The sequence below is a fragment of the Eleutherodactylus coqui genome, chromosome 1, assembly GCF_035609145.1.
Source record: "Eleutherodactylus coqui strain aEleCoq1 chromosome 1, aEleCoq1.hap1, whole genome shotgun sequence".
NCBI classification, from domain to species: Eukaryota; Metazoa; Chordata; class Amphibia; order Anura; family Eleutherodactylidae; genus Eleutherodactylus; species Eleutherodactylus coqui.
Window position 1 is genome coordinate 36,953,107 of NC_089837.1, and position 24,004 is coordinate 36,977,110.

Consider the following 24,004-nt stretch of genomic DNA (forward strand, 5'->3'; position numbering starts at 1 on the left):
GGACTATAAATAACTTGGGGGGCACAATAAGGGCTTATTAAAGGGGTTGTCCCGCGAAAGCAAGTGGGTCTATACACTTCTGTATGGCCATATTAATGCACTTTGTAATATACATTGTGCATTAATTATGAGCCATACAGAAGTTATAAGAAGTTATTCACTTACCTGTTCCGTTGCTAGCGTCCTCGTCTCCATGGTGCCGTCTAATTTTCAGCGTCTAATCTCCAGATTAGACGCGCTTGCGCAGTCCGGTCTTCTTCTTTTCTCAATGGGGCCGCTCCGTGTAGCTCCGCCCCGTCACGTGCCAATTCCAGCCAATCAGGAGGCTGGAATCGGCAATGGACCGCACAGAAGCCCTGCGGTCCACCGAGGGGGAAGATCCCGGCGGCCATCTTCAGCAGGTAAGTAAGAAGTCACCGGAGCGCGGGGATTCAGGTAAGCACTATCCTGTTTTTTGTGTAAACCCCTGCATCGGGTTTGTCTCGCGCCGAACCGGGGGGCTGTTGAAAAAAAAAAAAACCCGTTTCGGCGCGGGACAACCCCTTTAATGACTTAGAGGGTACTATGGGGCCTTATTAATGACTCAGGTTACAGAATGGGATCTATAAATTACTAAGGTGGCCCACTGAGACTTTGTTGCCGAAGGGCCCGTGTAAACATAGAGCCGGCCTTGACCATGGGTCTGGTTCACGCCGTCCTTGTGCACTCATGCTTCAAGAGTCCAGTACAAGTCCATCCATATTTTTAATGTTTTTATTGGGTAGAGAGTTCTGGGGTTGGGGGACAGGAGGAAGATTGGTGAATGGAGTCGTGCACTTCAATGGATGGATTCATATTTGTTCAATGTTGTTTCTCTCTCACACTGCCTCTTGCCTCTCAAACGTGATTTCTGATGAGGGAGGGTGGGGGGAGGGGAGGGAGAGGTTTATGAAGGTGACAGAAGGGTGGGGGAGTGGAGTGGACTGGGTAGAGGGGGCATTTCTATCTCAAATCCCTATCTATCTAATATCCCTGTCTGTCTGTCTTATATCCCTAACTATCTCATATCCCTATCTATCTCTTTTTTTTCATGTCCCTATCTATCTCGTGTCCCTAACTATCTCATATCCCTATCTATCTCTTTTTTTTCATGTCCCTATCTATCTCGTGTCCCTAACTATCTCATATCCCTATCTATCTCTTTTTTTCATGCCCCTATCTATCTCATGTCCCTAACTATCTCATATCCCTATCTATCTCTTTTTTTTTCATATCCCTATCTATCTCGTGTCCGTAACTATCTCATATCCCTATCTATCTCTTTTTTTTCATGTCCCTATCTATCTCGTGTCCCTAACTATCTCATATCCCTATCTATCTCTTTTTTTTCATGTCCCTATCTATCTCGTGTCCCTAACTATCTCATATCCCTATCTATCTCTTTTTTTTCATGTCCCTATCTATCTCATGTCCCTAACTATCTCATATCCCTATCTATCTCTTTTTTTTCATGTCCCTATCTATCTCGTGTCCCTAACTATCTCATATCCCTATCTATCTCATATTTTTTTTCATATCCCTATCTATCTCGTGTCCCTAACTATCTCATATCCCTATCTATCTCTTTTTTTTCATGTCCCTATCTATCTTGTGTCCCTAACTATCTCATATCCCTATCTATCTCTTTTTTTTCATGTCCCTATCTATCTCATGTCCCTAACTATCTCATATCCCTATCTATCTCTTTTTTTCATGTCCCTATCTATCTCTTGTCCCTAACTATCTCATATCCCTATCTATCTTTTTTTTCATATCCCTATCTATCTCGTGTCCCTAACTATCTCATATCCCTATCTATCTCTTTTTTTTCATATCCCTATCTATCTCGTGTCCCTAACTATCTCATATCCCTATCTATCTCTTTTTTTTCATATCCCTATCTATCTCGTGTCCCTAACTATCTCATATCTTTCTGATATCCCTATCTATCTGGTGTGTTTCTCATATCCCTATCTATCTTTCTAGGAGTGGCTATAGATGTTGAACACTGGGATTTGGGGATGGGGATGGGGGAGTGGAGGCGATTGGGGAAGGGAAAGATTTATTGGGTGGGGAAGGGGAGAGGGTTATGTGGGTGGGGAGGATTAGGGGAGGCAAGATGGTTCAGCTGTCATTACATTTTTTGCAGGCACAGCAGGAGAACAGTCGTCGGAAGGCTCTAAATAAAGAAGAAAACAAGTATTAGTCACTGGGGAATACTGGAGGATGGAGGGTCGGGGGGGGGGGGGGGGATCTAATGGGGCAGAAGCCGGAAGTTCAGCGTCAGAGAAGTGGTGATATATATAAGGTTTTAACTCCAGATGATACAGTAAACCAATGTGAGGGTTTAGGAGGTGCCTGCCCCCCAATTATACTTCTTTACATGGAGTAGATGTACTTAGCATTGTCTCAGATAGTTGGGGTTTTATCTGCTAAACCTGAATCTGGTCATTATACGTCTATTTACCCCATATGTAACTCCCAGTATACAGTAGTATACACTGAGCACAATACAGGTGGCCAATGAAGACTTAGGCAGTAGAGAAGTGGCTACTGATGGCATTGAGGGTCTTCCTGTATTGGTTGGATAGGAGAGAGAGATGTTGGGGGCACAAGCTGTGTGTTCTGGGCATTTTCCCTGTATGGCTGACTGGTAACAGTGGTTAATGGCGGGTAATCGTTGGATCACCATTACCTCTAATCTGTACATAGGAGGATGTAGGTGAGGAAATAAGGCTCTGTTTACATCTGTGCCATAGGTTCTGTCCGGAGCCCCCGGTGCAGATCATGCATGAAATGAACAAAAAAGTCCCACATGCAGAACATTTATGTCCGGTAAAGTGGTGGAGAGGATAACAGGAACCAAACAGACTCATTATAGTCAAGGGGTCTGTTCAGTGTCATACAGTTCCGTTATATGATGGAACCTTTTGGCCGGGAGATTCTGTCTTCCTGCCCCAATAATATAGACAGAAAAAAGAATCCACAACACAAATGTGAACAGAGCCAAAGCGGCGCCTTCCATGAACAACAAAGAAAAGACCTCTAAGACGTAATGAATGAATGAATCTTGCATTCACCTGCGAAATCTCTTCCATCTGCTGGGTGTTCTGATGCTTGTGCTGTTGGTGAAAAATAGACATGATGAGAAACCAGATGTCCAAAAACAAAACTAAGCCATTATATTCGGTGGCGTCCATGACGGACCATGAACTACTGATGTCATGTGTTGTAATGATTGAATGATGGTTTATTCTATATTATTTCCCCATCATGTCCACCCTTTGTCCCTGAAGGGTGATTTCTGATGAGGGAGTGTGAGGCGATGTCCAGGAGGATGAACCTAGATATTGGGGAAACGGTCACTGCTGTGGGGTCCTACAATGAGATCTATCATGTGTCCCACCTCATACTCCTCATCATCACCCTCCAATTCTTTATTCTCCTCCATGTTTATGCCATCCGTATCCTTCTACATCTTATTACAGACACTTATTAATCATCAATTACCCATTTGTAATGTAGTGTAATATGTGGTGTCTAAAGCCCCTTTTACACGGACCGACAGTCTGTGAAGCGACTGCATGAGCGCTGACGTCACCGCTAAGGTCGTTAGCGCTCATGCAGTGCTTTCTCGCTGAAAGACTTGCCAGCTGCTTGCCGGCTTCTTGATTGCTTCTCGCTCCCTGCTCAGCACTTCCTACACATAACATATATTACAGTTATAAATATCTATATTGTAGTGTAATATATGGTGTACTTAAAGGAGATGTCTCGAGGAAGCAGTTAATTTTTTTTTTTGCCCAGTCCCCCCCATTAAACATACATTACTAAGCCCCCCTGTAAATGACATTTCTAGCTGGTTCGTACTTACCGTTCCAGCGTTTCAGCAAGTTATAAAAGTTTCCTCAAGATGGCCGCCGGCTCTTTCCCAGTCGCTCGCTGCAGCCCGACGTGCGCGCTCCCGAGACGCCGCCAGCTGTGTCTCCATGGCAACCGGACGCATCGCAGCCGCCGACCAGACGCCCCGCAGCCGCCGACCAGACAGCAGGTAACCGGCGCTAGCCCCCGGCTCCCCAGCGCTAGCTCCCCCGGCGCAGCGACAGCCCCCCCGGCCTAGCGCTAGCTCCCCCGGCCTAGCGACAGCCCCCCCGGCCTAGCGCTAGCTCCCCCGGCCTAGCGACAGCCCCCCCGGCCTAGCGCTAGCTCCCCCGGCCTAGCGCTAGCTCCCCCGGCCTAGCGACAGCCCCCCCGGCCTAGCGACAGCCCCCCCGGCCTAGCGCTAGCTCCCCCGGCCTAGCGACAGCCCCCCCGGCCTAGCGCTAGCTCCCCCGGCGCAGCGACAGCCCCCCCGGCCTAGCGCTAGTTCCCCCGGCGCAGCGGCAGCCCCCCCCCGACCCATCACTTACCTGGGAGGCTTCTCGGGCCGGCTGGGCTGGGCTGGTCTTCTCCGCTGGGCAGCTCCAGTTTCTGCACCTTCCTCTAACAGAGGATGGTACAGAATGGCCGCTCCAGCGCGCTCCCGAGCAGTGACAGCTCATCTGCGCATGCGCAGAAGAGCTGTAGCGGGGAGCACACTGAAGCGGCTCGTGCTGAAAGGAGAAGACCGGACTGCGCAAGCGCGTCTAAAAAAGCAAGCTGCCAGCGAATTTAGACGGAACCATGGAGACGAGGACGCTAGCAACGGAGCAGGTAAGTGGAATAACTTCTGTATGGCTCATATTTAATGCACGATGTATATTACAAAGTGCATTAATATGGCCATACGGAAGTGTATAACCCCACTTGGTTTCGCGAGACCACCCCTTTAAGCAATAAGCACATTGTAGGTGATTCTATACTTACACATGGATCTCAGGGGTCTCGCTGTCGGGTCCAGTCTCGGTGTTATCGCGGCCCGGTCCAGTCTCAGTGTTCTCACAGCCAGATGCAGTCTCGGTGGTTTCACGACCGGGTCTGGTCTCGATGGTTTCGCGGCTGGGTCCGGTATCGGTGGGCTCGCAGCCGTGTCCGGTCTCGATGGTCTCGCAACCAGGTCCGGTCTTGGTGATAGCTTCCGTACATGCATCACCACTTCCGTCCTCCTCTAACTCTCTGTGGAGCAACACATCACATATATAGAAATGTAGTTCTTGCAGCTAATGTGACCAAAGGATAATATCTGTTATATGGAAGTGATGGTGATTCTGTACTTACACATTAATCTTGGTGGTCTCGTGGCCGTGTCCGGTCTTGGTGGTCTCATGGCCGGGTCCGGTCTTACTGGTCTCGTAGCCGGTTCCGGTCTCGCTGGTCTCGTGGCCAGCTCCGGTCTCGGTAGTCTCATGGCCGGGTGCAGCCTCAGTGGTCTCGTGGCCAGCTACGGACTTAGTGGTCTCATGGCTGGGTGCAGTCTCAGCGGTCTCATGGCTGGGTCCATTCTCAGTGGGCTCATAGCCAGGACCGGTCACAGTGACAGGTTCTGTCTGGGCATCACCAGTTCCATCCTGATTTTCCTCTCTGTGGAGTAACACATCATATATATAGAAATGTAGTTCTTGCAGCTAATGTGACCAAAGGATAATATCTGTTATATGGAAGTGATGGTGATTCTGTACTTACACATTAATCTTGGTGGTCTCGTGGCCGTGTCCGGTTTTGGTGGTCTCATGACCGGGTCCGGTCTTACTGGTCTCGTAGCCGGTTCCAGTCTCACTGGTCTCGTGGCTAGCTCCGGTCTCGGTAGTCTCACGGCCAGGTGCAGTCTCAGTGGTCTTGTGGCCAGCTACGGACTCAGTGGTCTCATGGCTGGGTGCAGTGTCAGCGGTCTCATGGCTGGGTCCGTTCTCAGTGGGCTCATAGCAAGGAACGGTCTCAGTGACAGCTTCTTTTTGTGCATCACACGTTCCATCCTGATTTTCCTCTCTGTGGAGTAACACATCACATATATAGAAATCTAGTTCTTGCAGCTAATGTGACCAAAGGATAATATCTGTTATATGGAAGTGATGGTGATTCTGTACTTACACATTAATATTGGTGGTCTCGTGGCCGTGTCCGGTCTTGGTGGTCTCATGGCCGGGTCCGATCTTACTGGTCTCGTAGCCGGTTCCGGTCTCGCTGGTCTCGTGGCTAGCTCCGGTCTCGGTAGTCTCATGGCCGGGTGCAGTCTCAGTGGTCTCGTGGCCAGCTACGGACTCAGTGGTCTCATGGCTGGGTGCAGTCTCAGCGGTCTCATGGCTGGGTCCGTTCTCAGTGGGCTCATAGCCAGGACCGGTCACAGTGACAGGTTCTGTCTGGGCATCACCAGTTCCATCCTGATTTTCCTCTCTGTGGAGTAACACATCACATATATAGAAATGTAGTTCTTGCAGCTAATGTGACCAAAGGAAAAATATGTGGTATATGGAAGTACAACCCTTTAAGAACCCTGTCCTTTTTAGGCTTAAAGCATGCAACAATATTTTATATTTTTTAATCTCCACATTCTAATAACTGTAACTTTGTGATTTTGCCATCAGCGGCACCATATGAGGGCAGAGTTTTGCGGGATAATGTAATTATTTTTCTGTGCACCATTTTGGGGCAGATGGGGGTTTACTTTTTTAGAAGGAGAAATAAAAGAAGCAGCAATTTCAACAACAGTAGAGAAATAGGGTGATTATACTGGAAGATAATTACTGGTAATAGGTGTAATCGCTCCAATCTAGAGTCTGATGCCATCTGCGGAAAAGGAAGAGAAGAAAGAATTATAAACATCACATTTACAGATTATCAAATGGTCAGAAAAAAATTTATATACAAAAATCTAGAACACACAAAACAAGGAATTTCCTGCAATAACCAATCAGATCGCAGCTGGGAATTTCTGCTGATTATATGAAGGGGCTCTTTGTATTATTTGCTTGTCGTGGCTGGACACGACTATTGGATTCTCTCCACCTCTAATAGAGTAATGCGGGTGAGTCACCTAATAATAGGGCCTGCTGGGGGTCGGGGACATTTGTATTATATATCCTTCCACATTTTCACTATTACTATAGTGTAATATATGGTCCCTTGTCTCTGAGGTCTTGTCTCCTGATGAGTGTGGGGGTCATGTCTGCGAGGGCTAGCACCAGATATTGGGGAACCAGTCACTATCATGGATGTCCTGCAGTCAGATACTTACATGCTCCGAAAGAAGTATAGCTGTTCTTCATAGGCATTCTTGAACTTCAGGTCATCTTCCCAGGTCCTAACAGGGAGTAAAGAAGATGGTGACAATGTAGTATATTGTCTCTCTATTATAAGATGTAGAATTCAGGAACACATCACATATTACCAGGGATATATGTAATATTTTGGGTGTTCTGTGGTGACATCATTATTCAGGATATCCTATAGGAGCTTTTAATCTTAGATTATTAAAATGTATTTTTTTAATGTCGGTTTGAGCCTCTGTGGATCCCTTATGTTTCCTTTCTTTTTGTAGTTTGAGTAATGATCAAAGGGTGGCACCGTAACCAGAAGGGATTTTTCTTCCCTCTACCTTTTTTTAAATTCTCTTGCATAATCCCAAATAGGGACTTGCAGACCATTCAATCATTTCTACAATACTCTGTACTACCCATGTGTTATTATCTCCATGTAGCTATAGGCTGGGCCCCTAGAATCAATCTCACTGGAGGGCCCGAGGTGCTCCAGCCCGACATATCTAAATACTGTTTTTCTGTTCATTCTGTATGACTCTTATAACTTTTGTTATGTTTGTCACTTTTGAGTGACAGGATCATCCTTATGCACTCTTTGCTTTTGGCTCCATTATCCTGGCTCTTGCAATAAGTTGATTTCTCCGTGTTACATTTGTTTTCAGGATATCCTTCCAACTATCTAAATGTTATCAGGGGTCATATAAAAGGATACTTACATCACAGGATCAAATGCTGCCTCGGTGGTCTCGTAGACGGGTATGATCAGGGTGATCTGGCAGCCGTGTCCAGTCACGGTGACAGGTACCATTTGTGCATCACCACTTCCGTCCTCCTCTTCCTCTCTGTGGAGCAACAAAACACATATATAGAAATGTAGTTCTTGCAGCTATCATAACAAAAGGATAATATCTGTTATATGGAAGTAATGGTGATTCTGTACTTACACATTAATCTTGGTGGTCTCGTGGCCGGGTCCAGTCTCGGTTTTTTTGTGGCCGGCTCCGGACTCAGTGGTCTCATGGCTGCATACACTCTCGGCGGTCTCATGGCTGGGTCTGGTTTTGCTGGGCTCATAGCCAGGACCGGTCTCAGTGACAGCTTCTGTTTTTGCATCACACGTTCCATCCTGATTTTCCTCTCTGTGGAGTAACACATCACATATATAGAAATGTAGTTCTTGCAGCTAATGTGACCAAAGGATAATATATGGTATATGGAAGTATAACCCTTAAAGAAACCTATCTTTTTTAGGCTTAAAGGATGCAACAATATTTTATATTTTTTAATCTCCACATTCTAATAACTGTAACTTTGTGATTTTGCCTTCAGCGGCACCATATGAGGCCAGAGTTTTGTGGGATAATGTAATTATTTTTCTGTGCACCATTTTGGGGTAGATGAAGGTTTACTTTTTGGGGGAGGAGAAATAACAAAAGAAACAGCAATTTCAACAATAGAGATGAGCGAACGTACTCGTTACGAATACTTACGCACCCGAGCACCGCCATTTTCGAGTACAGCAGTACTCGCGCGTAAAGATTTGGGGGGCGCCGTGGCGGCACGGGGGGTAGCAGTGGGGAGTGGGGGGGAGAGGGAGAGAGAGAGGGCTCCCCCCGTGTTCCCCGCTGCTACCCCCCGCACCGCCACGCCTCTCCCCGCCCCCCGGCGCCCCCCGAATCTTTACGCCCGAGTACTGAAGTACTCGAAAATGGCGGTACTCGGGTGCGTAAGTACTCATTACGAGTACGTTCGCTCATCTCTATTCAACAACAGTAGAGAAATAGGGTGATTATACTGGAAGATAATTACTGGTAATAGGTGTAATCGCTCCAATCTAGAGTCTGATGCCATCTGCGGAAAAGGAAGAGAAGAAAGAATTATAAACATCACATTTACAGATTAGAAAATGGTCAGAAAAACAATATTTATATACAAAAATCTAGAACAGACAAAACAAGGAATTCTCTGCAATAACCAATCAGATTGCAGCTGGGAATTTCTGCTGATTATATGAAGGGGTTCTTTGTATTATTTGCCTGTTGTGGCTGGACACGGCTATTGGATTCTCTCCACCTCTAGTATAATAGGGCCTGCTGGGGGTCGGGGACATTTGTATTATATATCCTTCTACATTCCCACTATTACTATAGTGTTATATATGGCCCCTTGTCTCTGAGGTCTTGTCTTTTGGTGAGTGTGGGGGTCAGGTCTGCGGGGGCTAGCACCAGATATTGGGGTAGTAGTCACTATTATGGAGGTCCCGCAGTCAGATACTTACACGCTCTGGAAGAAGTATAGCTGTTCTTCATAGTCATTTTTGAATTTTGGGACATTCTCCCAGGTCCTAACGGAGAGTAAAGAAGATGGTGACAATCTACATTTGTTTTCATATTATCTGTCCAACTATCTAAACTTCATCATGGATCATATAAAAGGATACTTACATCACAGGATCAAATACGGCGTCGGTGGTCTCGTGGACGGGTATGATCAGGGTGAACTGGCAGCTGTGTCCAGTCACGGTGACAGTTACCATTTGTGCATCACCACCTCCGTCCTCCTCTTCCTCTCTGTGGAGCAACAAAACACATATATAGAAATGTAGTTCTTGCAGCTAATGTGACCAAAGGATAATATATGGAAGTACAACCCTTTAAGAACCCTGTCTATTTTAGGCTTAAAGGATGCAACAATTTTTTATATTTTTTAATCTCCACATTCTAATAACTGTAACTTTGTGATTTTGCCATCAGCGGCACCATATGAGGGCAGAGTGTGGGATAATTTAATTATTTTTCTGTGCACCATCTTGGGTTAGATCTTGGGTTAGATGGGGGTATACTTTTTTAGAAGGAGAAATAATAAAAGAAGCAGCCATTTCAAAAACAGTAGAGAAATAGGGTGATTATACTGGAAGATAATTACTAGTAATAGGTATAGTCGCTCCAGTCCATGGTCTGGTGCCATCTGTGGAAGAAGGAAGAGAAGAAAGAATTATAAATACCACATTTACAGATTATAAAATGGTCAGAAAAACAATATTTATATACAAAAATCAAAAACAGACAAAACAAGGAATTTCCTGCAATAACCAATCAGATTGCAGCTGGGAATTTCTGCTGATTATATAAAGGGGTTCTTTCTATTATTTGTCTGTTGTGGCTGGACACGGCTATTGGATTCTATCCACCTCTAGTAGAGTAATGTGGATTAGTCACCTAATAATAGGGCCTGCTGGGGGTCGGGGACATTTGTATTATATATCCTTCTACATTCCCACTATTAGTATAATGTAATATATGGCCCCTTGTCTCTGAGGTCTTGTCTTTTGATGAGTGTGGGGGTCAGGTCTGTGAGGGCGAGCACCAGATATTGGGGTAGTAGTCACTATCATGGAGGTCCCGCAGTCAGATACTTACGTGCTCTGGATGAAGTATAGCTGTTCTTCATAGTCATTTTTGAATTTTGGGTCATTCTCCCAGGTCCTAACGGAGAGTAAAGAAGATCATGACAATCGACATTTGTTTTTATAATATCCGTCCAACTATCTAAACTTCATCATGGGTCATATAAAAGGATACTTACATCACAGGATCAAATACTGCCATAGTACAATTCTCTGTATTTTTTGAAATCACTCTCAACACTGTTAAAGAGTAAATAGATTAGTGAGATTCTAGGTGTCTGGGTCAGCCATTATTATATAAGGGACTGGACATTATACATAATACTATTATATACTCTCATCATATATTATATTATACTATTATATGCTCTTATCATTTCTGTGTTGCCCCTTCCAGATATTGAGGACCTTTATAGCCCCCAAACTCACCCCATAGTATGTACAGATAGCCCAAGCATTAACATACTTGACTTAACGTATTAACCCGACGCTCGGACTCAGTAAGGGAAATTATCACAATGCAGTAAGAGAATGGATCAGCTGTAATATCCCACTTCCACCATAACAGCAGATGACGTCAGATGTTCGTCCTACAGTCCAACTATAGATTGCCGTCCACTAAACAGTAATCAAGGAGAAGAAAGCATTTGTTTCATGGGTTCTGGCAATAAGGGATCAAGTCTAACTGTTCACACCGCCTTTTACCGCAAGGTAAGGGTGGGGCTTCTCAGACCTGCGCTTGAACGCGGCGTTGTAATGCCGATATTTTCAAGTGCTGTCTGTCCTCTTTTTCAGCATTTTGACGTTTTTTAATGCCCCCCATCACCCATCACAGAGGGGGAATGGGTAAGTATGAAAAAAGGGCCCCCGGGACTCCATGTCACCTAAACTAGAAGCCCCAGAACTGCTGCCAGGTGACATGATGACAAAGAGAAATATTCTTTCTGGAGAAAAAAAGGATACTGGTTTCTTAAAGTGCAAAAAGGAGCGTGCCTTGTTTTAATAAGGTTAAAGGGAAAATAAACACATAGTAGACCAGGCATGTTAGGCAAAAAATATTTTTTCTTTTCTTTATTCTTATTACCATTACCATTATTATTATTTTCAATTGTTTACGGTATATTACAAAATAATACCGTATTGATGAAGTATGAGTCAGGCTGCCTGTCCACGGGCGACGGTTCACTGCGTCATCCGCGGCGATAATCTAGCCCAGGGTAATGCAGTGAACACGTTCCATAGCGTTGCTATAGAAAGCGCAGCCCCCCTGTCCATGAGCAGAGAATCTTAGTAATTCTCTGCTCGCGGGATTCAAATTGCGACATGCCACGATTTGCCGCGACTCTCCGCCTATCTGTCAGATGGGATTTCACTGCAGCAGAGGAAGCAGTAAACTTATTCTACAAGGAGGTATTTCGCTGTATTGATTCCTTTTCCATCTTTTTAAAACCTAACCTTTATTCTGTTGCTAAAATAAAAAATGCCGAGGCCGGACTTCGGAGAAGCAGACTGACATATATAACAACTTCACACCGAAGTGGGCAATAAAAGGGGGAAGCAATGGCCAGCAAGGCTATATCGGATGTATGACCATAAGAAGGGCGGTTTAAAGCAGAACACAATAGACACCATGCATGAGGTGCAAAGGCGCTAATTCATCCCTAAGAGAAGAGCCCAAAGAGAGACGCCCCGTTCCAAAAGGAATTCCGGCGCATGAAAAATAATGGTTGTCTCCTGCTGATTGCGTAATAAATCTAACACCGGCTCTAAAATGCTCCACTTTTGTTTCTTAAGGTGGAAGTACTGATAGAACAGACAGCATTCGTCCTCCAATAGTTCCCCGTGTCCGGATGATCTTGTACTGGTTCTGGCTGGTGATTACAGGCTGGTTCTAATCACACTTTCAGGTAGTTATAAGCTGGTTCTACGCGTTTCCACTGGAAATAGCACAGATTCATGAGGATCCATACCATAAATTCAAGTTCATTTCTGCGGGTCCTAATGATTACAATGATACCAAAATTCTTAGATTTTTTAGGTTTTTCCACTTTTCTGCAATAAATACCCTTTTTTTGGAAATCCTTTTTTTTCTAAATCGCTGCATTCAAAGTCCTATAACTTTTTTATTTTTCAAGGGAAGAGCTCTAGGGGGCGCAATTTTTATGAGACAAGCTATAGTTTTTATTGGTACCATTTTGGGGTCCATACGGCTTTTTTGATCACTTTTATTGCGTTTTTGGGAGGCAAAATCTTAAAAATTAGCATTTTGCCTCAGTTTTTTAGCTTTTTTTTTACGCTTTTTGCCCTGCAGGACACAAAGCATGTTCAACTTATTGTACATATCGTTACGGACACGATGATACCGAATATGTGGGATTTTTATTTATTTTTTAATGCTAATATGAGAAAAAGCCCCCCAAAAGGTATTTTTTTAACATTTTATTTTTTGTACATTTTTCCTTTCTTTTTTTTTTTTTTACACCATTTGTGTCCCTCTGCAGTACTTGCACCATACTAGCTCTTATCACTTATTACAATGATCATAGGCAATGGCAATACAGGACGCCGGTATCTGGTGTACTGTTGCCATGGCAACCAGCCGGGCTCTCTGCGATTATATCGCGAGAGCCCGGCAATGTGAACCCTTCCCATGCCACGATCTGCATAGATCTTGGCTGGGAAGGGGTTAACAGCAGGGGGCACAGCTCCAATGCGGGCTCTTGCAGCAGGAGGCCGGCTATCCCTATGACATAAGGGTATGTCCAGTTGCTGGAAGTACTCCTCCTCCAGGGCGTACCCTTACGTCATAGGGAGGGAAGGGGTTAAGGCCCTCTGGAGACCGAGTACTTAAAGTCATAATCCAGAAAGCCTCACGCCTAAATACTTGGTCCTGACCTACAGTTAACTTTCTGCCATTTTTCACCTTCTCAATGCCATAAAAAAACAAAATGATCGGTATTACCCTACTATTACCCTAAGACGATCATTAATTCTTCTCCTCACTTTCCGAGTCACGCCCCCGCACACGGCAAACTCCATTGTCTACATTCTATGATGTAAATCCTGTTATCCGCATTGCAATTAATGAAGCTATCAATGGAAAATTCTTTGGAGTTCCTGCTGTTCTGGAAGCTTGTCGTCTGTTGTACCTTCTCACGCACTCCGCACCTTTGAGTTCCACATCTGTAAAAGCCTCTACAGCTCATCCATTGGGGACACTTTTTTAGGATTTTCAAAAAACCAGGAGACAAAATGCTTCCCGAATTCTTGGTTTTCTTGGGAGCGCCTACAACTCCTTCCTCTAAAATAGTATTGAGAGACGCATCCTGTTTGGGAATAACTTTTTTATTTTCTGAAAACCCCCGCTGTACGGAGCAGAAAACCAATGTGCCCATTACAGTTTATTTATTAGTAGGAGATCCATCATAGTTGTACTTAGATATTCCATTCCAGTAAGTTCATCAACTTTAGCTAGAGCTTTGTTTAAGACGTTTCACTGCAGCCTCTGTTCTTCAATCTATCACACATCCAGGGCTCAGTCACACAGGGGCATCGGCGCCCGTGTTACTGCACCTGGCAGACGGGTGTACCTGAAGACGGCCGTCTCTCTGCAGCGCCGGAGGAAAGAACATGTGACCGGCTTCATTGACGATCATGTGTTCTTTCATCAGCGTTGGAGAGAGATGGCCGTCTTCAGGTATACCCATCTTCTAACTGTCAGACACACGGACGCATTGGCGCCGGTGTACGGGTGCCGATGCGCCCGTGTGACTGAGCCCTAAATCCGTTGATGTATAATCTTCTATAGAGGAGCTCTTTTTGCTCTCACTATTTCGCCTCGTGGTTTGCCATTTATTGCGCCCCTGGGATGTGCACTACTCGCGTGAAGAATGATATTTCCTTTGGCTTTCTGTATAAACCTGTGTCAGCTCTTAGTGTATCACAATCGCCCTTTAGTGTAAGATCCAAGAGTGATCTTGTTGCCTTATGATGAGCACTAGTGAACTTCACATTGAAATCATTGGCATTGATATACTGATTAAATCCAACATGGTGACACTTGTTACATCCCTCCAACCATCTTGTACCGGCACCCCATCACATCACATTATATATTTATATTACATACTACTGCAGGAGTCAAGAAGAGATCAGAACTGAAGAATAGGAGACATGATGGAAGAGAGCGGGGGACAAAACAGCGTACTTACATCCAACTCCAACTACAACTCTACAGAATGTTGGCGCTGCAGCTTCTTATATAAACTGGGTGATGTCATACTGTGATGATGGGAGGGGAGGAGCCAACAACTGCAACATTCCGTGACATCACACGCTGCAGCCGTTAGACACCAGATGAGGCCGAGCAGCCAATCAAATGCCATAGAGATAAAATGGTCTCTAAATTCCGCCCCATCCCCCCAAAACCTTGTACAATGGGCGATAATGTCATTATTTCCATAGAGTGTAATTATGTAGTCATTTCTAGTGATTATAACCCTGATAGATCCACAGCCGTCACTCATATATGCCTGTAGTGTCTCAGTATATCATTTACTGGTCCCCTCCATAAATGTCAGACATGTATGTCTTAGCGCTCTCACACACTTGTGTTTTTTTAACGCTGCGATATCACAGCATTTTTTTTTGTGGAACTTTCTAATGTTAAAAACTCATCGCCAGTTGGTGCTTTGAAATTTTTGTTTGATGCATTTTTAGCATTAGAAAGCCCCATTGACAATCATGTTAAAAAAACGCAGCGATATCGCGTGAAAAAAAGTGCAAGAAAAACGCAACTGTGGATGCGCTGTGCAAAGTGACCTGTCATTTTGTTCTATGTGTTGCACAGCTACAGTGAATGAAGGGTTAAGTGTTTACAGTGCTTGGAGACTACCTGTAGGGGCTCCGGCACACTTGCGTTTGTATTGCGCGTTTTTTCACGCGATATCGCTGCGTTTTTTTCATGCGATTGTCGGTGAGACTTTCTAATGTTAAAAACTGGAGATGAGCGAGCGTACTCACTAAGGCGAATTACTGGGGCGAGTATTGCCATTTTCGAGTACATGCCCACTCATGCCAAAAGATTCGGGGGGCGGCGGGGGTGAGCGGTGAGTTGCAGGAATGACCATGGGGGAGTGGGGGGTAGAGAGAGGAGAGAGATCTCCCCCCTCTGGTTCGAGTAATTTACCTTAGTGAGTACAATCGCTCCTATTAGCCTGGGTTCACACAGGGCGGATTTGCAGCAGTTTTGCCACGCGTAATTTCGCCGTGGCAAATCCGCCCGCGGCCGCTAATCTCGGGATTAGCCAGCTATGTGGACGAGATTTCTCAGAAATCTCATCCACACGGGACGGCCAATCCGCTGCGGTAAGTCCGGCTGGAACCGCGGCTGCGGCCACCGCAGCCACGGTTTCAAAAGATGCAGCATGTCTATTTATTGTTTACTTCCGTCGCGGCCGTGCTCTCCGCTATGGGAGCGCCAACTGCAACGGAAAAGCGAGCGGCCGGGCCGCTTCAAAGCTGCCGCGGGTTTTTTCGTGGTGCTTCTCCCGGCGGAAATCTCGCGGTTTTTGCTGCGGCCAAACCGCGGGATTTTCGTCGGGAATACGCCCCGTGTAAACCCAGCCTTAAAAACGCATCGCACAAAAATTGCAAAGCACAAACTTGAGATGCGTTTTTAACATTAGAAAGTCCCACTGACAATCGCATGAAAAAAAACGATATCACGTTAAAAAACACCGCGATATTGCAGCATTAAAAAAACTGTGTGAGGTTTTGAACGCCACGGTAATTGTAATATAATGCTCCCATTCATATCAATAGGGCCTCGCAGACATGTGCGCAATTGTGGTACTAGAAGCTTTGCAGCACCTCGATTTTTGTGTGTGATCTGCTCTATTTTCAATGTTTAGCGCACCTCATTACCCATCACAATGATGGGGGGCGTTAAAACCCACTGTCAAAAACGATAGGGAAATCGCAGCGTTTTGCCGACGGTATGTGTGAGAGCGGCCTAAAGGTTTAATGGACCAACAATCAGTTGAATCTGTTGTAGCCTCCTATGAGCCCATATGGACTCGCCACGTGCCTGTCGCCCCAATATCAGGCCTTCTTCCCGGCACGCCCGCTCTATATCTTTTCCGCAGGTTCTTGTCTCCCAGATGGTCTTTCTTAGGTCCCGTTTTGGATGAAGCAGCATTGGGTTTCATTTCTGGGTCCCCCATTAATATTCACAATAGTACAGCGTTTGGAAGAAAATAGGTTCTAGACATGAGTGAACGTGCTCGTTTAGGGCAATTACTTGATCAAGCATCTCTTTTTTTGAGTAACTGCCTACTCCGGTGAAAAGATTCGGGGGCGCCGGGGGATAGGGGGCGGCGGGGTGGAGCAGGGTGTAGCAGTGGGGAACAGGGGGGGAGCTCTCTTTCTCTCCCCCTCCCCTATTCCCCCCGGCAACCCCCAAATCTTTTCGCCTGATTAGGCAGTTCCTCAAAAAAAGCGATGCTCAATCGCGTAATTGCCCTAAACGAGCACGTTCACTCATCTCTAATAGGTTCCTATAGGTGACGACCCCAATTATCACGGACATCACATATGAACAACCTCAGATGTAATGAGACGTAACACCAGATAAGTGCGGAGAAAGCTCTTTATTATATGTGGTACTGTATAGTCACCACATTCAGTTTGAGGCGCTTTGTGCTCTTTTTGTGGACATTTTCCTTTATCCCATGCGTTCGCACACGTGCCGCCACATCATGTTCTACGGCCCAGCTGTGGGAAGCGGCCGCTCTCTTCTATGACGGCTTACTCCTTCTTGGCCGCTGATCCCTCTCCTCATTGTTGAGCCTTTCTTCAGCTACCAAGTCTGAACTTGTTAGTAAAGAGTCTTCAATAAACCTGTAGGATCTGGAAACAAGGTGACATTACTGCGAACCAAACAAGTGCGCAAGGCAGGAAAGTTACTGTTTAATATCTGGGAAGCCGACAATCAGCCCTGAAATGTGGAAGTAAGAATTGTTAATGGCAATCTGGAATCACATTTCTCAGGTTTGAATTCCGGAATCCGTGTGGTGTACCGGAATTTAAATAGACAATCATGGGCGCCCGCAGCTTAATTAAAGCACGTAGATTTGTTTTGCGGACCTTCCTGTCCGGAAAAAATCGCAGCATGCTCCATTTTGCTGAAGATCCCACCAGAACAGCTTCCATTGAAGTCAATGAAAGCCGTCCCGCCGCAGCACACCCGGAACTGTCACTCTGTGTGTTTCGCGGATCCCGCGGGAAAGCAGGAGATTTTAAAAAAAAAGTCTCCACTGCGCATGTGCGGGGGCGTGCTGGCGGCGGGCCCGCCCACATGCATGGAGGAGAAGACGGACAACCCGCACGCACCTGGACTCATAAAAAATGTCTTCATGCCATGGGCAGGGTGGGATCCTGCGGTGGGGCTACTACCCAGGGAACCTGACCCGCCCATGGGCATGAGGCCTTATATCTAGGAACTTTGTTCCAGGAATTACTAATTAAAGAAAACTTCTTCGTAGGCGAGTGAGGAGGATCTTCCTGGGGCGAAAATGTCATCCATTTCCCTTCTTACCTCACTCCAATAGTAATAGTGAACCCCGGTGTGGCCTCAGTATTAAAAGTGACCCCTGTAGTGCCCCAAGTAATAATAGTGACCCCTGTAGTAACCCCTGTAGTAATAGTGAACCCCGTTGTGGCCTCAGTAGTAATTGTAGCCTTAATGATCCTAGTAGTAATTGTAGTGATTTTGATGTAATTGGGTTAAAGTGAGGAGAGCAGTCGGTGATTTGTCTGTAGACTAGTTAGAAGTGAGGACGGTGGTTGGTGATTTGGGTGTAATTGGGATAGAAGTGAGGAGAGTGGTCAGTGATTTGGGTGTAATCAGGTTAGAAGTAAGGGAAGAGGTCGGTGATTTGGGTGTAGTCTGGTTAGAAGTGAGGACAGTGGTCAGTGATTTGGGTGTAATCAGGTTAGAAGTAAGGGAAGAGGTCGGTGATTTGGGTGTAGTTAGGTTAGAAGTGAGGACAGTGGTCAGTGATTTGGGTGTAATTGAGTTAAAAGTGAGGAGAGCGGTCAGTGATTTGGATGTAATTGGGATAGAAGTAAGGAGAGATGTCGGTGATTTGTGTGTAGTCCTGTTAGAAGTGAGGACGGTGGTTGGTGATTTGGGTGTAATTAGGATAGAAGTGAGGAGAGTGGTCAGTGATTTCGGGGTTAGGGTTTACTGGCAGGGTTTACTAGTTCAGGGTTTACTGTTTAGGGTTTACTAGTCCTGTTAGAAGTGAGGAGAGCGGTCGGTGATTTGGGTGTAATCAGGATAGAAGTAAGGAGAGATGTCGGTGATTTGTCTGTAGACTAGTTAGAAGTGAGGACGGTGGTCGGTGATTTGGGTGTAATTGGGATAGAAGTAAGGATAGCGGTCCGTGATTTGGGTGTAATCAGGTTAGAAGTAAGGAGAGATGTCGGTGATTTGTCTGTAGACTAGTTAGAAGTGAGGACAGTGGTCGGTGATTTGGGTGTAATTGGGTTAAAGTGAGGAGAGATGTCGATGATTTGTGTGTAGTCCTGTTAGAATTGAGGACAGTGGTTGGTGATTTGGGTGTAATTAGGATAGAAGTGAGGAGAGTGGTCAGTGATTTCGGGGTTAGGGTTTACTGGCAGCAGTCTCATCATGGGAACCACAGGTAAGTGACATGTGTTTTTCGAACGCGGGCGGGTTGTTAAAAGACACTTGCATGTAGTGGGTCAGTTTACAGTCTACACATCACTGCTTGCCTTTAGGGGCGGCGGGGCGGATGGAAATGCAGTTTTTTTCTGGAAATGTCCTTAAAAATGCACAAATACCGGTAAAAAAAAAGAGAGAGAGAGGAAAAGCCTCCTGGGTAGCACAGCGCACGATGGCAGCATATATAAGCTTCCTCCTGCTGATCACCCTCCGTGTGGCCGCAGGTAAGGCCCTACACCTGTCCGTCAGTCCTAGACTAGAATGATGGGGATGTCGTGCTGTGTGGGCCTCTGATTGTATCACACATGATAGGATTAGATACAGCAGCTCAGCAGACAGCATCATACATGATGGGATTAGATACAGCAGCTCAGCAGACAGTGTATCACATCAGTTAGGGCTCATGCACACGGGTTCATTCACATAGACGTATGCATAAAACGCCGTGAGTCTCAATGCAGCGTTTTACCCATTTTGTAACCATACGCTAAGGTGACCAGACGTCCCAATTTAGTCACTTTGGGACCCTGTGTCCTGCCTTCCGACGGGACCCCAGATGGAACAGCCATTTGTCCTGCTTTTAGGACGTGTGATCACCATTAAACTGATTACCAGCCAGGGTGCCGCACTTAGCGGTGCCACAGCCGGATGCACACACTGACGGCAGTGTGTGCATCTGGAATCTATGTCCCCTACTCCCCTCACCTCTCCACCTTGGTTCCACAAGAGGACAGATAACAGCAGGCATCTGGCCGAACACACTTCCGGCTGCAGCAGCGAGAGAAGAGGAGCAGCGGCTCTATGAATATCAGGAGAATGGTAAGTATATGGGTTTCAGGTGGGGGTTCTGTTACTACTAGAGCTACTGTGGGGGTCACTGTTACTACTGGGGTCAATATAAGGGATACTATTAGTAATAGTGTTCCCCATATCAGCCCCAGTAGCAATAGTATTATTACTGAGGCCACTGTGGGGGTCACTATTACTACTGAGGCCACTGGGGGGGACACTATTACTACTGAGACCATTGTGGGGGACCACTATAAGTACTGACTCCACTGTGGGGGTCACTATCACTATTAAGTCCACTGTGGGGGACACTATTACTTCAGAGGCCACTGTGGGGAGGTTGCTATTACTACTGAGTCCACTGTAGGAGTCACTATTACTACTGGGGCTACTGTGGGGGTAACTTTTACTACTGAGTCCACTGGTGTCCATTCACCATGTATTACGAGCCCCTGCAGCGCACGCGTAATACGCAGTGAAAACATGGTCATGGACATGAGTCCTAAGGGTGGTTTCATAGGCGTATCGTTGGCTGTCGCTGTGGCCGCAGTTGCAACCTGGCCACTGCCCTGAGGAGGCCCAGAGGCCAACCTCCACCACATGCATATGCACATTCAATGCATTACTGGCTGGTCACTCTGTCTGCAGCACAGCACCGATAACACGGCAGACAATGCAGCCAGCCTGAGAAGAAACAGAGTAGAGCAGGGAAGAGGAGGAGGGAGGCAGCCACATGGGCCGGCAGGGACTTGAGCACAGTGATGATGTCATCATCTGCTACCCTTGCCTCCTGCTGGATGGAGGCTGCTGCATCTGCCTGTCCTGCTTCTATCACATTGAAAAGTGGTCCGGGCCCCAGGGTATCTGTATATGTGTGTGCGTGTATCTATCTCCTATCTATCTTTATCTCATATCAATCTATCTATCTACCTACCTATCTGCATATCTCATATCTGTCCATACATGGTATCTATCTATCTATCTATCTATCTATCTATCTATCTATCTATCTATCTCTCTAACTATTTATCTATCTCATATCTTTTAATCTATTTACCTGTCTCATATTTATCTATCTATATATATGTCTCCTATCTAGCTATCTATCTATCTATCTGTCTATCTATCCATCTTTCTCATATCTATCTATCTATCTATCTATCTATCTATCTATCTATCTATCTATCTATCTATCCAATATCTATCTATCTTTCTCATATCTATCTATCTCATATCTATCTATCTATCTATCTATCTCATATCTATCTATCTATGTAATATCTATCTATCTTTCTCATATCTATCTATCTATCTATCTCATATCTATCTATCTATCTATCTATCTATCTATCTCATATCTATCTATCTATCTATCTATCTATCTATCTATCTCATATCTATCTATCTATCTATCTCATATCTATCTATCTATCTCATATCTATCTATCTATCTATCTATCATCTATCGTTTTATCTATCTATCCAATATCTATCTAACTGTCTCCTCTCTATAGTATCTATCTCACATCTATCTGTCTGATATCTACCTATTTATCTGTCTTATCTATCTATCTAAAATCCAGTAAACATAAAGCCTCCCGTTTGCTTCCAGTCCTTCTTGTTTCCGTTCTTTTGGACAGTAAAATAGCGCGGTCTGCGGCAAATCGTGGAGCTGACCGGACTTAGATTGTGCCAGCCAATGTTTTTATTGAAAACCAGCCTGCTTTAGGCCCCCTGTCCACGGGCGTTGCAGTATCCTGTGGCAGAGCTACGCCGCAGGAGCTGCCGCCCAGGAGCAGGAGCCGCTGCCAAATCTCCGCCGGTCAGCCCTATCTGATAGATAGGCTGGCCTCGGAGAATCGGGGCAATTCGCAGCATGCTGCAAATTACCCGCCGCGAGCAGAGAATCACAAGGATTCTCCGCTCGTGGATAGGTGCCGGCGCTTTCCATAGCAGTGCTATGGAAAGCTTCAAAGGGTTTACCGCCGGCTAAATCCCGCTCGTGGACAGGCACCCATAGTAAATCCTGGAGCTGAGCGGACTTAGATTGTGCCAGCCAATGTTTTTATTGAAAACCAGCCTGCTTTAGTAAATCCTTGCAGCCCCATAAAGTAACAATTCTCTTCTGCTCTTAGGGCTGTAAGTTGTAACATTGTAGCAATCATCAGCTGCAGTCACAACACCGAGCTGCTATGGAGCTGAGAATTGAATGCCGCGAGCTAATTAAGGAGGCGGCACAGGACTGGGAACAGGTACAGCAGGGGTTAAGTAGAGCGAGCAAAAGGGGGGTGGAGTTTAGACAGGAAGAGAAAGGGGGGGGGAGCGGAAGGAGCTCAGTCGTGAGACAAGAAGAGAAGGGAGAAGATTGGAGAAGAGACAGCAGCAGAAAGAAGATTGCCAAGGGCGAAAAGTGTTTCCAGAAAGAGGAGAAGAGGTTCGGCAGAAGGAAGGAGTATCCAGCAGAAGAGGAGAAGCGGCGAAGAAGTACCTGCAAGCGGCGTGGAAGAAGAGAACGCAACCGCGTCCGGCGATCCAGAAGTCCCAAGATCTGAAGATGGAGGAGCTGCGAGCGCAGATTCGGGAGGCGATCCAGACGGACGGCGCGGAATGGCTGGAAGAGATCATCGCAAGCTGCAGATCGGGGTCGGAGTCCGGAAGGCCAGTCGGGCCCGCAACAGCTTTTCCGGCGGCAGCCGAGGGAGCGGAACAGCTGGGGGATGCCGGGCGAGGCCGCCCGAAGAGAAGACGGAACCCCCCTGCGAGGCTCAGTCCGAGCCCCGCCGCCAAGAGGGTCGGCCGCAGGAGCGGCCGCAGCGGAGAGATGATGCAGGGCGCGGGACGCGCCACGAGGGCGGAGGCGCGAAATTCAAATCGCGCGGCGGTTGGAGCGACCGCGGAGGAGCAGCGGGAACAGCCGGGCGGCAGTCCGCAAAATACCAGAGGGGCACCGGCAGCATCAAGCAGGGGCTCCGTGTCCAGGAGCCAGCGCGCAGTCGGGCGCACGGCAGCAGGAGACACCGGCAGCATGGAGCAGCCAAGGAGGCACGTGCCACGTGCAGACGCATGGCGGGAAGGCAGGCAAGATGGCGGCATAGCAAGGCAGCAGCGCCAGGTACCGGGGAGGAGGGGGGAGGAGCGTCCTCAGAGGGTCAGGTGGCCAGGCACTTAAACCCATTACCCGGGAGGTATAACCCTGGGGGGGGGAGGGATAGGGGATATAGCCCGGCCACCAGCTCTACCAGCAGTGCAGCCACCAGGGCAGGGAGCGCTCAGGGAGTTAGGGAAAGTGGGGAGATTATAGGGGAAGCGGGGATCCCCTTAGTTGCCCTTGTCCCGGAGGGTCCCCCGATCGGGGCTTATGTGGGTCACCCTATCCATGAGCATCGACATAGCCGGTATGTCACCTACATCCCGCCCGCTGGCACCGGGTACGCAGTCAGCACCCAGACTCGTGAGCATAGCGGTCGCGCGGCTCACAGATATCACCTTCCACAGCAGCAAGCAATAGCGGCCCCTAGCGCACAGAGGCTTTGTTATGTCAACCCACGTTTCGTGGTGGCAACATCGTCAGGTGGGGGGGATTCCTCACAGGGCTACGCCAGTCGCGCAAGCGGCAATAGGCAAGGTTTGGGTGCCAAGCGTAGACAGCGCGAGAGAGCTAGGAGGGCAAGGTATCAGCAAAGGCGTGAGAGTGAGCTTGTGAGAGTAGGAGCGCAAGCAAGCGAGAGCATAAGGAGGCCGAGCGGAGAGTCTCTGGGTGACGGATCCAGGAGTCCAGGTGTACGGCACCACCAGGATACTTACCGCCATGCGGAACCTCCGCCAACACCTTCAACAAGCAGGCACAACATACGCCACATGAGGCGGGAT